Source organism: Oncorhynchus masou, unplaced genomic scaffold (genome assembly GCF_036934945.1).
Source record: "Oncorhynchus masou masou isolate Uvic2021 unplaced genomic scaffold, UVic_Omas_1.1 unplaced_scaffold_1761, whole genome shotgun sequence".
Classification (NCBI taxonomy): Eukaryota; Metazoa; Chordata; class Actinopteri; order Salmoniformes; family Salmonidae; genus Oncorhynchus; species Oncorhynchus masou.
The window spans coordinates 6930-20845 of NW_027007780.1; positions in this window are offsets into that span (position 1 = coordinate 6930).

Consider the following 13916-nt stretch of genomic DNA (forward strand, 5'->3'; position numbering starts at 1 on the left):
CTCTCCACTAACAGGATGTCGTGTCTCTCCACTAACAGGATGTCGTGTCTCTCCACTAACAGGATGTTGTGTCTCTCCACTAACAGGATGTTGTGTCTCTCCACTAACAGGATGTTGTGTCTCTCCACTAACAGGATGTTGTGTCTCTCCACTAACAGGATGTTGTCTCTCCACTAACAGGATGTTGTGTCTCTCCCAGTGCTGGTGTCTCTCCACTAACAGGATGTCGTGTCTCTCCACTAACAGGATGTTGTGTCTCTCCACTAACAGGATGTTGTGTCTCTCCACTAACAGGATGTCGTGTCTCTCCACAGTGCTGGTGTCTCCACTAACAGGATGTCGTGTCTCACCACTAACAGGATGTTGTGTCTCTCCACAGTGCTGGTGTCTCTCCACTAACAGGATGTCGTGTCTCTCCACTAACAGGATGTTGTGTCTCTCCACTAACAGGATGTTGTGTCTCTCCACAGTGCTGGTGTCTCTCCACTAACAGGATGTTGTGTTGTCTCCACAGTGCTGGTGTCTCTCCACTAACAGGATGTTGTGTCTCTCCACTAACAGGATGTCGTGTCTCTCCACTAACATGATGTTGTGTTGTCTCCACAGTGCTGGTGTCTCTCCACTAACAGGATGTTGTGTCTCTCCACTAACAGGATGTTGTGTTGTCTCCACAGTGCTGGTGTCTCTCCACTAACAGGATGTCGTGTCTCTCCACTAACAGGATGTTGTGTCTCTCCACTAACAGGATGTTGTGTCTCTCCACTAACAGGATGTCGTGTCTCTCCACTAACAGGATGTTGTGTCTCTCCACTAACAGGATGTTGTGTCTCTCCACTAACAGGATGTTGTGTCTCTCCACTAACAGGATGTCGTGTCTCTCCACTAACAGGATGTTGTGTTGTCTCCACAGTGCTGGTGTCTCTCCACTAACAGGATGTTGTGTCTCTCCACTAACAGGATGTCGTGTCTCTCCACTAACAGGATGTGCTGGTGTCTCTCCACTAACAGGATGTTGTGTCTCTCCACTAACAGGATGTGCTGGTGTCTCTCCACTAACAGGATGTTGTGTCTCTCCACTAACAGGATGTTGTGTCTCTCCACTAACAGGATGTTGTGTCTCTCCACTAACAGGATGTTGTGTTGTCTCCACAGTGCTGGTGTCTCACCACTAACAGGATGTTGTGTTGTGCTGGTGTCTCTCCACTAACAGGATGTTGTCTCCACAGTGCTGGTGTCTCACCACTAACAGGATGTTGTGTCTCTCCACTAACAGGATGTGCTGGTGTCTCTCCACTAACAGGATGTTGTGTCTCTCCACAGTGCTGGTGTCTCCACTAACAGGATGCTGGTGTGCTGGTGTCTCTCCACTAACAGGATGTTGTGTCTCTCCACTAACAGGATGTTGTGTCTCCACAGTGCTGGTGTCTCTCCACTAACAGGATGTTGTGTCTCTCCACTAACAGGATGTTGTGTCTCACCACTAACAGGATGTTGTGTCTCTCCACTAACAGGATGTCGTGTCTCTCCACAGTGCTGGTGTCTCTCCACTAACAGGATGTTGTGTTGTCTCCACAGTGCTGGTGTGGATGTTGTGTCTCTCCACGGACAGGGACCTTCATAACAGGATGTTGTGTTTCTCCACCGACTGATGCAGTGTCTCTCCACTAACAGAGAACATGTTGTATACTGACATCCTGGGTAACAGGATGTTGTGTCTGAGATGCTGGTGTCTCATCGACTCTCCATGGTCCAGACAGGAGGTAACAGACAGTCTAACAGTGGGGTTTAACAGGGTTGGATCTGAGATGAGGTCTCATCAGACTCTCCATGGTCCAGACAGGATGTTGTGTAACAGGATGTTGTGACAGTCCCAGATGGGGTTTAGGGTTAGGATCTGAGATGAGGTTTCATCCACTCTCCATGGTCCAGACAGGATGTTGTGTCTCCAGACAGTCCCAGTGGGGTTTAAGGATGGGTTAGGATCTGAGATGCTGGTGTCTCATCAGGACTCTCTATGGTTCCAGACAGAGGTAAGAGACAGTCCCAGTGGGGTTTCCAAGGGTTAGGATCTGAGATGAGGTCTCATTGACTCTCCATGGTCCAGACAGAGGTTAGAGACAGTCCCAGTGGGGTTTAACAGGATGTTGGATCTGAGATGAGGTCTCAGTGCTGGTGACTCTCCATGGATCCAGACAGAGGTAACAGGACAGTCCCAGTGGGGTTTAAGGGTTAGGATCTGAGATGAGGTCTCATCACTAACTCTCCATGGTCCAGACAGGATGTTGTGGTAACAGGAGACAGTCCCAGTGGGGGGGTTAGGATCTGTGATGAGGTCTCATCCACTAACTCCATGGTCCAGACAGATGTTGTGTAACAGGAGACAGTCCCAGTGGGGTTTAACAGGATGTTAGGATCTGAGATGAGGTCTCATCAGGACTCTCCATGGTCCAGACAGAGGATGTTGTGACAGTCCCAGTGGGGTTTAAGTGTTAGGATCTGAGATGAGGTCTCATCCACTCTCCATGGTCCAGACAGGAGGTAACAGGATGACAGTCCCAGTGGGGTTTAAGGGTTAGGATCTGAGATGAGGTCTCATAACAGGATGTTGACTCTCCATGGTCCAGACAGAGGTAAGTCTCTCCACTAACAGACAGTCCCAGTGGGGTTTACAGGGTTAGGATCTGAGATGAGGTCTCATCCACAGTCTGGTGTCTCCACATGGTCCAGACAGAGGTGGGCCGGAGACAGTCCCAGTCAGAGGGTTTGACATCCTGGGTTGGATCTGAGATGAGGTCTCATCCACTCTCCATGGTCCAGACAGAGGTAAGAGACAGTCCCAGTGGGGGTTAGGGTTAGGATCTGAGATGAGGTCTCATCCACTCTCCATGGTCCAGACAGAGGTAAGAGACAGTCCCAGTGGGGTTTAAGGGTTAGGATCTGAGATGAGGTCTCATCCACTCTCCATGGTCCAGACAGAGGTAAGAGACAGTCCCAGTGGGGTTTAAGGGTTAGGATCTGAGATGAGGTCTCATCCACTCTCCATGGTCCAGACAGAGGTAAGAGACAGTCCCAGTGGGGTTTAAGGGTTAGGATCTGAGATGAGGTCTCATTGACTCTCCATGGTCCAGACAGAGGTAAGAGACAGTCCCAGTGGGGTTTAGGGTTAGGATCTGAGATGAGGTCTCATCCACTCTCCATGGTCCAGACAGAGGTAAGAGACAGTCCCAGTGGGGTTTAAGGGTTAGGATCTGAGATGAGGTCTCATTCACTCTCCATGGTCCAGACAGAGGTAAGAGACAGTCCCAGTGGGGTTTAAGGGTTAGGATCTGAGATGAGGTCTCATCCACTCTCCATGGTCCAGACAGAGGTAAGAGACAGTCCCAGTGGGGTTTAAGGGTTAGGATCTGAGATGAGGTCTCATCCACTCTCCATGGTCCAGACAGAGGTAAGAGACAGTCCCAGTGGGGGTTAAGGGTTAGGATCTGAGATGAGGTCTCATCGACTCTCCATGGTCCAGACAGAGGTAAGAGACAGTCCCAGTGGGGTTTAAGGGTTAGGATCTGAGATGAGGTCTCATCGACTCTCCATGGTCCAGACAGAGGTTAGACTCTGTCTCCTTTCCCCTCAGACCGAGGTACTGTAGGGCCCCATCTGGTCTCTGGTCTGAACTAGGGCACTATGGGGAATAGGGCTCTGGTCAGAACTAGGGCACTATATAGGGAATAGGGTGCTATTTCAGACATACTTGTGCACTGTCACGAAAACATTCTTCTGTTGACATTCTTCCTGTATGACGTCACTTCCTGTAGGAGCAGTATGTGTTCATCCACCAGTGTGTCCTGCTGATGTGGAAGAAGAAGACACAGTCCATCACCAGTGATGTCATCTACGAGAACATCAGCAAGTCCTAGTGACGCCACCTGCACAACGTAAGAATCTGTGAATCTATGGCCACCCCTCTGAATATATAGACACCCTGTGAATATCTAGACACCCCTCTGAATATATAGACACCGCTCTGAATATATAGACACCCCTCTGAATCTATAGCCACCGCTCTGAATCTATAGACACCCCTCTGAATCTATAGACACCCCTCTGAATCTATAGACACCCCTCTGAATCTATAGACACCCTGTGAATCTATAGCCACCCCTCTGAATATATAGTCACCCCTCTGAATATATAGCCAACTCTCTGAATCTATGGGCACCCCTCTGAATCTATAGCCACACCTCTGAATCTATAGCCACCCTGTGAATATATAGCCAACCCTCTGAATCTATAGCCACCCCTCTGAATATATAGTCACCCCTCTGAATATATAGACACCCTGTGAATATATAGCCAACTCTCTGAATCTATGGGCACCCCTCTGAATCTATAGCCACCCCTCTGAATCTATAGCCACCCCTCTGAATCTATAGACACCCCTCTGAATCTATAGCCACCCCTCTGAATCTATAGACACCCCTCTGAATCTATAGACACCCCTCTGAATCTATAGCCACCCCTCTGAATCTATAGCCACCCCTCTGAATCTATAGACACCCCTCTGAATCTATAGACACCCCTCTGAATCTATAGACACCCCTCTGAATCTATAGACACCCCTCTGAATCTATAGACACCCCTCTGAATCTATAGACACCCCTCTGAATCTATAGACACCCCTCTGAATCTATAGACACCCCTCTGAATCTATAGCCACCCCTCTGAATCTGTAGCCACCCCTCTGAATCTGTAGCCACCCCTCTGAATCCATAGCCACCCCTCTGAATCCATAGCCACCCCTCTGAATCCATAGCCACCCCTCTGAATCCATAGCCACCCCTCTGAATCACCTCTCTGTCATCAGATAGAGACTATATCTGAGCAGGTCCCTACACTAGCAGTTCTATACTAACCCCGTTCTTCCTGTTGCAGGTTGTGACATCACTCAGACTCCCGTGCTTCAGGCATCCGTTCTCTACCGAGACACGTTTCATCATTGACACAAAAAAAATGAACACAAAATGTTTAACTAATCTGACAACGACACACGAAGAACAACATGAAGATGGATTGGAGTTTGAATTGGTGTTAGTTGTGTGGGATTGAACAGGGGTCTGAAGGAGGCTCGTTCCCTGACTCAGACTGACCAGGAGGTCTGGCCCTATGAAGCTTGATGTTGTTTCTCCTCTTCAACCTTCAGCAGAACTACAACACAACTGACCGAGACATCAGGAACCTGGCTGGTTGGGACAGCAGCATGACCCCTCTGAGTGATGAAACGTCTCTTATAAAAGGACACGTACCTTGTTTAGAGGGAGTGTGGACCCATCTTTCACACAGCAACTTAGTGGAACTGAACTGAAATGAGTGTGGTTCACATCCCAGACACTGTCTCCAACTGCAACAAGGTTCACATCTCAGACACCGTCTCCAGCTGCAACAAGGTTCACATCCCAGACACCGTCTCCAGCTGCAACAAGGTTCACATCTCAGACACCGTCTCCAGCTGCAACAAGGTTCACATCCCAGACACTGTCTCCAACTGCAACAAGGTTCACATCCCAGACACTGTCTCCAGCTGCAACAAGGTTCACATCCCAGACACCGTCTCCAACTGCAACAAGGTTCACATCCCAGACACCGTCTCCAGCTGCAACAAGGTTCACATCTCAGACACCGTCTCCAGCTGCAACAAGGTTCACATCTCAGACACCGTCTCCAGCTGCAACAAGGTTCACATCTCAGACACCGTCTCCAGCTGCAACAAGGTTCACATGTCAGACACCGTCTCCAGCTGCAACAAGGTTCACATGTCAGACACCGTCTCCAGCTGCAACAAGGTTCACATCTCAGACACCGTCTCCAGCTGCAACAAGGTTCACATCCCAGACACCGTCTCCAGCTGCAACAAGGTTCACATCATCAGACACCGTCTCCAGCTGCAACAAGGTTCACATCTCAGACACCGTCTCCAGCTGCAACAAGGTTCACATCTCAGACACTGTCTCCAGCTGCAACAAGGTTCACATATCAGACACCGTCTCCAGCTGCAACAAGGTTCACATGTCAGACACCGTCTCCAGCTGCAACAAGGTTCACATGTCAGACACCGTCTCCAGCTGCAACAAGGTTCACATGTCAGACACCGTCTCCAGCTGCAACAAGGTTCACATCTCAGACACCGTCTCCAGCTGCAACAAGGTTCACATATCAGACACCGTCTCCAGCTGCAACAAGGTTCACATCATCAGACACCGTCTCCAGCTGCAACAAGGTTCACATGTCAGACACCGTCTCCAACTGCAACAAGGTTCACATGTCAGACACCGTCTCCAGCTGCAACAAGGTTCACATCTCAGACACCGTCTCCAGCTGCAACAAGGTTCACATCTCAGACACCGTCTCCAGCTGCAACAAGGTTCACATATCAGACACCGTCTCCAGCTGCAACAAGGTTCACATCTCAGACACCGTCTCCAGCTGCAACAAGGTTCACATCTCATCAGACACCGTCTCCAGCTGCAACAAGGTTCACATCTCAGACACCGTCTCCAGCTGCAACAAGGTTCACATGTCAGACACCGTCTCCAGCTGCAACAAGGTTCACATGTCAGACACCGTCTCCAGCTGCAACAAGGTTCACATCTCAGACACCGTCTCCAGCTGCAACAAGGTTCACATCCCAGACACCGTCTCCAGCTGCAACAAGGTTCACATCTCATCAGACACCGTCTCCAGCTGCAACAAGGTTCACATGTCATCAGACACCGTCTCCAGCTGCAACAAGGTTCACATCTCAGACACTGTCTCCAGCTGCAACAAGGTTCACATATCAGACACCGTCTCCAGCTGCAACAAGGTTCACATGTCAGACACCGTCTCCAGCTGCAACAAGGTTCACATGTCAGACACCGTCTCCAACTGCAACAAGGTTCACATGTCAGACACCGTCTCCAGCTGCAACAAGGTTCACATCTCAGACACCGTCTCCAGCTGCAACAAGGTTCACATATCAGACACTGTCTCCAGCTGCAACAAGGTTCACATCTCATCAGACACCGTCTCCAGCTGCAACAAGGTTCACATCTCAGACACCGTCTCCAACTGCAACAAGGTTCACATATCAGACACCGTCTCCAGCTGCAACAAGGTTCACATCTCAGACACTGTCTCCAGCTGCAACAAGGTTCACATCTCAGACACCGTCTCCAACTGCAACAAGGTTCACATCCCAGACACCGTCTCTAGCTGCAACAAGGTTCACATCTCAGACACCGTCTCCAGCTGCAACAAGGTTCACATCTCATCAGACACCGTCTCCAACTGCAACAAGGTTCACATCTCAGACATTGCTCCAGCTGCAACAAACTTTCACTCTCTACTTTACACTGCCACCCTGGACGGAGATTGCTCTTGGAGGAAAGGCCTGTTACAGACAGATTGCTCTTGGAGGAAAGGTCTGTTACAGACAGGTTGCTCTTGGAGGAAAGGCCTGTTACAGACAGGTTGCTCTTGGAGGAAAGGCCTGTTACAGACAGGTTGCTCTTGGAGGAAAGGCCTGTTACAGACAGGTTGCTCTTGGAGGAAAGGCCTGTTACAGACAGGTTGCTCTTGGAGGAAAGGCCTGTTACAGACAGGTTGCTCTTGGAGGAAAGGCCTGTTACAGACAGATTGCCCTTGGAGGAAAGGCCTGTTACAGACAGGTTGCTCTTGGAGGAAAGGCCTGTTACAGACAGGTTGCTCTTGGAGGAAAGGCCTGTTACAGACAGATTGCTCTTGGAGGAAAGGCCTGTTACAGACAGGTTGCTCTTGGAGGAAAGGCCTGTTACAGACAGGTTGCTCTTGGAGGAAAGGCCTGTTACAGACAGATTGCTCTTGGAGGAAAGGCCTGTTACAGACAGGTTGCTCTTGGAGGAAAGGCCTGTTACAGACAGGTTGCTCTTGGAGGAAAGGCCTGTTACAGACAGGTTGCTCTTGGAGGAAAGGCCTGTTACAGACAGATTGCTCTTGGAGGAAAGGCCTGTTACAGACAGGTTGCTCTTGGAGGAAAGGCCTGTATCGTTTCAGCCGACTGCCAGCTTGTCAACATCACAGTACCATGACAAGACATGGGTTGTGGAATATCAGTTTAGAAGCTAAATACTGTGTTTCTATTGGCTAGAGACTGTTCTAATCTAGAGACTGTGTTTCTATTGGCTAGAAACGGTGGAATGCCAGTTTAGACTGTGGATCTATTGTTGTGCTTGCCCTGAGACCTTGGATTGGCTGTGGCCATTTGATGACAGAAGAGGAGAGCTGAGAGGAGAGAGAGACTACAGTGTTTCTGTCTGGTCCACATCACACTGCCCTGAGACTGATGATGCTGCTGCCTATTGTACTGTGGAGACATAACACACCTTGTCTGGTATAGGAATGGGGAGCTTTTAACTGTCATTTAAACCTCATTACTGAAACAACAAGATGGGGAGGTTTTAAACTGTCATTTAAACCTCTTTACTGAAACAACACAATGGGGAGATTTTAAACTGTCATTTAAACCTCTTTACTGAAACAACACAATGGGGAGATTTTAAACTGTCATTTAAACCTCTTTACTGAAACAACAAGATGGGGAGATGTCATTTTCTTTACTGAAACAAGAGGGATGTTTTCTAGAAGATGGGGAGGTTTTAAACTGTCATTTAAACCTCTTTACTGAAACTAGAGGGATGTCTTCTTGAAGATGGGGAGGTTTTAAACTGTCATTTAAATCTACTGAAACAAGAGGGATGTCTTCTAGAAGATGGGGAGGTTTTTAAACTGTCATTTAAATCTCTTTACTGAAACAAGAGGGATGTCTTCTAGAAGATGGGGAGGTTTTAAACTGTCATTTAAATCTCTTTACTGAAACAACACGATGGGGAGGTTTTAAACTGTCATTTAAACCTATTTACTGAAACAAGAGGAATGTTTTCTAGAAGAGGTGGAGGTTTTAAACTGTCATTTAAATCTCTTTACTGAAACAACACGATGGGGAGGTTTTAAACTGTCATTTAAACCTATTTACTGAAACAAGAGGAATGTTTTCTAGAAGATGGGGAGGTTTTAAACTGTCATTTAAATCTACTGAAACAAGAGGAATGTTTTCTAGAAGATGGGGAGGTTTTTAAACTGTCATTTAAATCTCTTTACTGAAACAAGAGGGATGTCTTCTAGAAGATGGGGAGGTTTTTAAACTGTCATTTAAACCTCTTTACTGAAACAAGAGGGATGTCTTCTTGAAGATGGGGAGGTTTTAAACTGTCATTTAAATCTTTACTGAAACAAGAGGGATGTTTTCTAGAAGATGGGGAGGTTTTAAACTGTCATTTAAATCTCTTTACTGAAACAAGAGGGATGTCTTCTAGAAGATGGGGAGGTTTTTAAACTGTCATTTAAACCTCTTTACTGAAACAAGAGGGATGTCTTCTAGAAGATGGGGAGGTTTTAAACTGTCATTTAAACCTCTTTACTGAAACAAGAGGGATGTTTTCTAGAAGATGGGGAGGTTTTAAACTGTCATTTAAACCTCTTTACTGAAACTAGAGGGATGTTTTCTAGAAGATGGGGAGGTTTTAAACTGTCATTTAAACCTCTTTACTGAAACTAGAGGGATGTCTTCTTGAAGATGGGGAGGTTTTAAACTGTCATTTAAATCTACTGAAACAAGAGGGATGTTTTCTAGAAGATGGGGAGGTTTTTAAACTGTCATTTAAATCTCTTTACTGAAACAAGAGGGATGTTTTCTAGAAGATGGGGAGGTTTTTAAACTGTCATTTAAATCTCTTTACTGAAACTAGAGGGATGTTTTCTAGAAGATGGGGAGGTTTTAAACTGTTATTTAAATCTCTTTACTGAAACAACACTAGAAGATGGGGAGGTTTTAAACTGTCATTTAAACCTATTTACTGAAACAAGAGGAATGTTTTCTAGAAGATGGGGAGGTTTTAAACTGTCATTTAAACCTCTTTACTGAAACTAGAGGGATGTCTTCTTGAAGATGGGGAGGTTTTAAACTGTCATTTAAATCTACTGAAACAAGAGGAATGTTTTCTAGAAGATGGGGAGGTTTTAAACTGTCATTTAAATCTACTGAAACAAGAGGAATGTTTTCTAGAAGATGGGGAGGTTTTTAAACTGTCATTTAAATCTCTTTACTGAAACAAGAGGGATGTTTTTAAACTGTCATTTAAATCTCTTTACTGAAACAAGAGGGATGTCTTCTAGAAGATGGGGAGGTTTTTAAACTGTCATTTAAATCTCTTTACTGAAACTAGAGGGATGTCTTCTAGAAGATGGGGAGGTTTTAAACTGTCATTTAAATCTCTTTACTGAAACAACAAGATGGGGAGGTTTTAAACTGTCATTTTGTCTGGATAAGAGGGCTAAATATAAATGATTTAAACCTATTTACTGAAACAAGAGGAATGTTTTGAGAAGATGGGCATGTTTTAAACTGTCATTCAAATTAGAAACTAGAGGGATGTTTTCTAGAAGATGGGGAGGTTTCAACCTGTCATTTAAAGCACTTTCTGAAACAGAGGGATGTCTTCTTGAAGATGGGGAGGGTTTAAACTGTCATTTAAATCCATCTGAAGTAAGAGGAATAATGTTTTCTAGCTCAGCATTATCAGTTGAAGATGGGGAGGTTTTAAACTGTCATTTAAGCCTCTACTGAAACAACAAGAGGGATGTTTTCTGGAAGATGGAGCAGCTTTTTAACTGTCATTTAAGCCTCTACTGAAACAACAAGATGGGCCTTTTTAAACTGTCATTAAACTGTCTCTGGATCCAGCGTCATCTGTCTGACTGTCCATTTAAATCTATTTACTGAAACAAGAGAATGTTTTCTAGAAGATCTCCAGGTTTTAAACTGTCATTTAAACTCATCTTTCTGTCCAGAGGGATCTGTTTCTAGAAGATGGGGAGTTTTAATCTGTCATTTAAACCTCTTTACTGAAACTAGAGGGATGTCTTCTGAAGATGGGGTCCATTTTAAACTGTCATTTAAATCTCTGAAACAAGAGGAATGTTTTCTAGAAGATGGGGATCTTTAAACTGTCATTTAAGCCTCTACTGAAACAACAAGAGGGATGTTTTCTGGAAGATGGAGGTTTTAACTGTCATTTAAGCCTCTACTGAAACAACAAGAGGGATGTCTTCTAGAAGAGGGGAGGTTTTAAACTGTCATTTAAACCTCATTTACTGAAACAACAAGATGGGGAGGTTTTAAACTGTCATTTGTTTACCAGGGTAAATAATTGCATTAGTTGCAATTCGAAGTGTTGAGATATGAACGGTGCATGTTGTAAATGTGCATATCAGATTAGGCACTAGCTGTGTCTCCTGTGATGACATCAGACCTACAGACAGCACAGTTCTGATGTCACAGGGATAGGGGTCCTAATGACAGGGTGTGAAGTCCAGTTTACCTCCATCTATGTGGGACCTCTGGACCTAAGGAAAGGGAATAACAGGAAAATATCAAGTATCTCCATCTCACTCTGGCTCAGCATTATCAAGGTACATTACTATTAGGTACATTATCGAACAGTTGAGTGTTTACTAAAAAGGGGATCATTACATGATCTTGATTCTCCATCAGCAGCTACTGAGTTAAGAGTTCCTAGTTGACAGGGCTACTGTACTGGCCTTCTCCATCTCCACACACTGTGTCCATCATCTGTCTCTGTCCAGCTCATCTATTGTCACAGTTCTCCATCTAACACATCTGTATCTGTCCAGACATCTGTCTCTGTCCATCAGTTCTCCATCTCATCTGTCTATATGTTCCAGACATCTTCTATTCCACAGTTCTCCATCTCATCTGTGTATGTTCCAGACATCTTCTGTCCATCAGTCCATCTCCATCTGACACTCTGTGTATCCAGGTTCTGTCTCTGTCCAGCTCATTCTCTGTCCATCAGTTCTCCATCTCACACTGTCTCTGTCCAGCTCCATCTGTCTCTGTCCTAATGACAGGGCTTCTCCAGCTCATCAGTTCTCCATCTGTCTCCACACATCTGTATCTGTTCCTAATCATCTGTCTCTGTCTGTTCCAGCCATCTGTCTCATGTCCAGCCGTCTGTCTGACCACTCCTTAGTTAGAGGAGCCCTCCATCTGACACAGTGTTTACAGAGGTCTATTAAAGGTCTCCACCCTGACCTCATATTGACCTACATAGGTTAAATTACATGGGTTTAGAGTTACCACAGTTCTCCATCAGAAACACACTGGAAGATTCCTAATGACAGGGAATCTATTCCAAACAGTTCTCCTTTTCTGAAAGTTACAGAAATGTGCATATAGTTACATGACAGGGCTTCTATTACCACAGTTCTCCATCTGACACACTGTGTATATGTTCCTGATGACAGGGCTTCTATTACCACAGTTCTCCATCTGACACACTGTGTATATGTTCCTAATGACAGGGCTTCTATTACCCAGTTCTCCATCTGAACACTGTTTATATGTTCCTAATGAACAACTTCTGTTTCTCCAGTTCTCCATCTGAAACACACTGTTTATATGTTCATTCTAATGACAGGGCTTGTTTCTCCATGTTCTCCATTCTGAACAACACTGTTTCTCCATGCACTCATTCTGGAACAACTCTGTTTCTCCATTCTCCATCTGGAACACACTGTTTATATGCACTCATGAACAAGGGTTTCTCCATGTACTCACAGTTCTGTTTCTCCATGTACTCATTCTGGAACAACTCTGTTTCTCCATGACTCAGGAACAACTCTGTTTCTCCATGCACTCATTCTGGAACAACTCTGTTTCTCCATGCACTCATTCTGGAACAACTCTGTTTCTCCATGCACTCATTCTGGAACAACTCTGTTTCTCCATGCACTCATTCTGGAACAACTCTGTTTCTCCATGCACTCATTCTGGAACAACTCTGTTTCTCCATGCACTCATTCTGGAACAACTCTGTTTCTCCATGCACTCATTCTGGAACAACTCTGTTTCTCCATGCACTCATTCTGGAACAACTCTGTTTCTCCATGCACTCATTCTGGAACAACTCTGTTTCTCCATGCACTCATTCTGAACAACTCTGAACATTCTGGAACAACTCTGTTTCTCCATGCACTCATTCTGGAACAACTCTGTTTCTCCATGCACTCATTCTGGAACAACTCTGTTTCTCCATGTACTCATTCTGGAACAACTCTGTTTCTCCATGTACTGGATTCTGGAACAACTCTGTTTCTCCATGCACTCATTCTGGAAGGACTCTGTTTCTCCATGCACTCATTCTGGAACAACTCTGTTTCTCCATGCACTCATTCTGGAACAACTCTGTTTCTCCATGCACTCATTCTGGAACAACTCTGTTTCTCCATGGAGTACTCACTGGAGTTGGGCTGTAACAGTACTGGAGGACTCTGTTTCTCCATGTACTGGGGATTCTGGAGTTGGGCTGTTGGGATGTACTCAGGAACAACTCTGTTTCTCCATGCACTCATTCTGGAACAACTCTGTTCTCCATGCACTCATTCTGGAACAACTCTGTTTCTCCATGCACTCATTCTGGAACAACTCTGTTTCTCCATGCACTCATTCTGGAACAACTCTGTTTCTCCATGCACTCATTCTGGAACAACTCTGTTTCTCCATGCACTCATTCTGGAACAACTCTGTTTCTCCATGCACTCATTCTGGAACAACTCTGTTTCTCCATGCACTCAGGAACAACTCTGTTTCTCCATGCACTCATTCTGGAGTTGGGCTGTTGGGATACTGGACACACTCATTGTGTAACATGAGCCTGGAGGAGCCTAGTTGAGGTCATTCTATCATAGCTGCAGTTGGGTTTTACTGCATGTTATCTTCCTGTTGGGGATACTGGAGGACTGGAGTTGGGCTGTTGGGGCATCCCAAATTA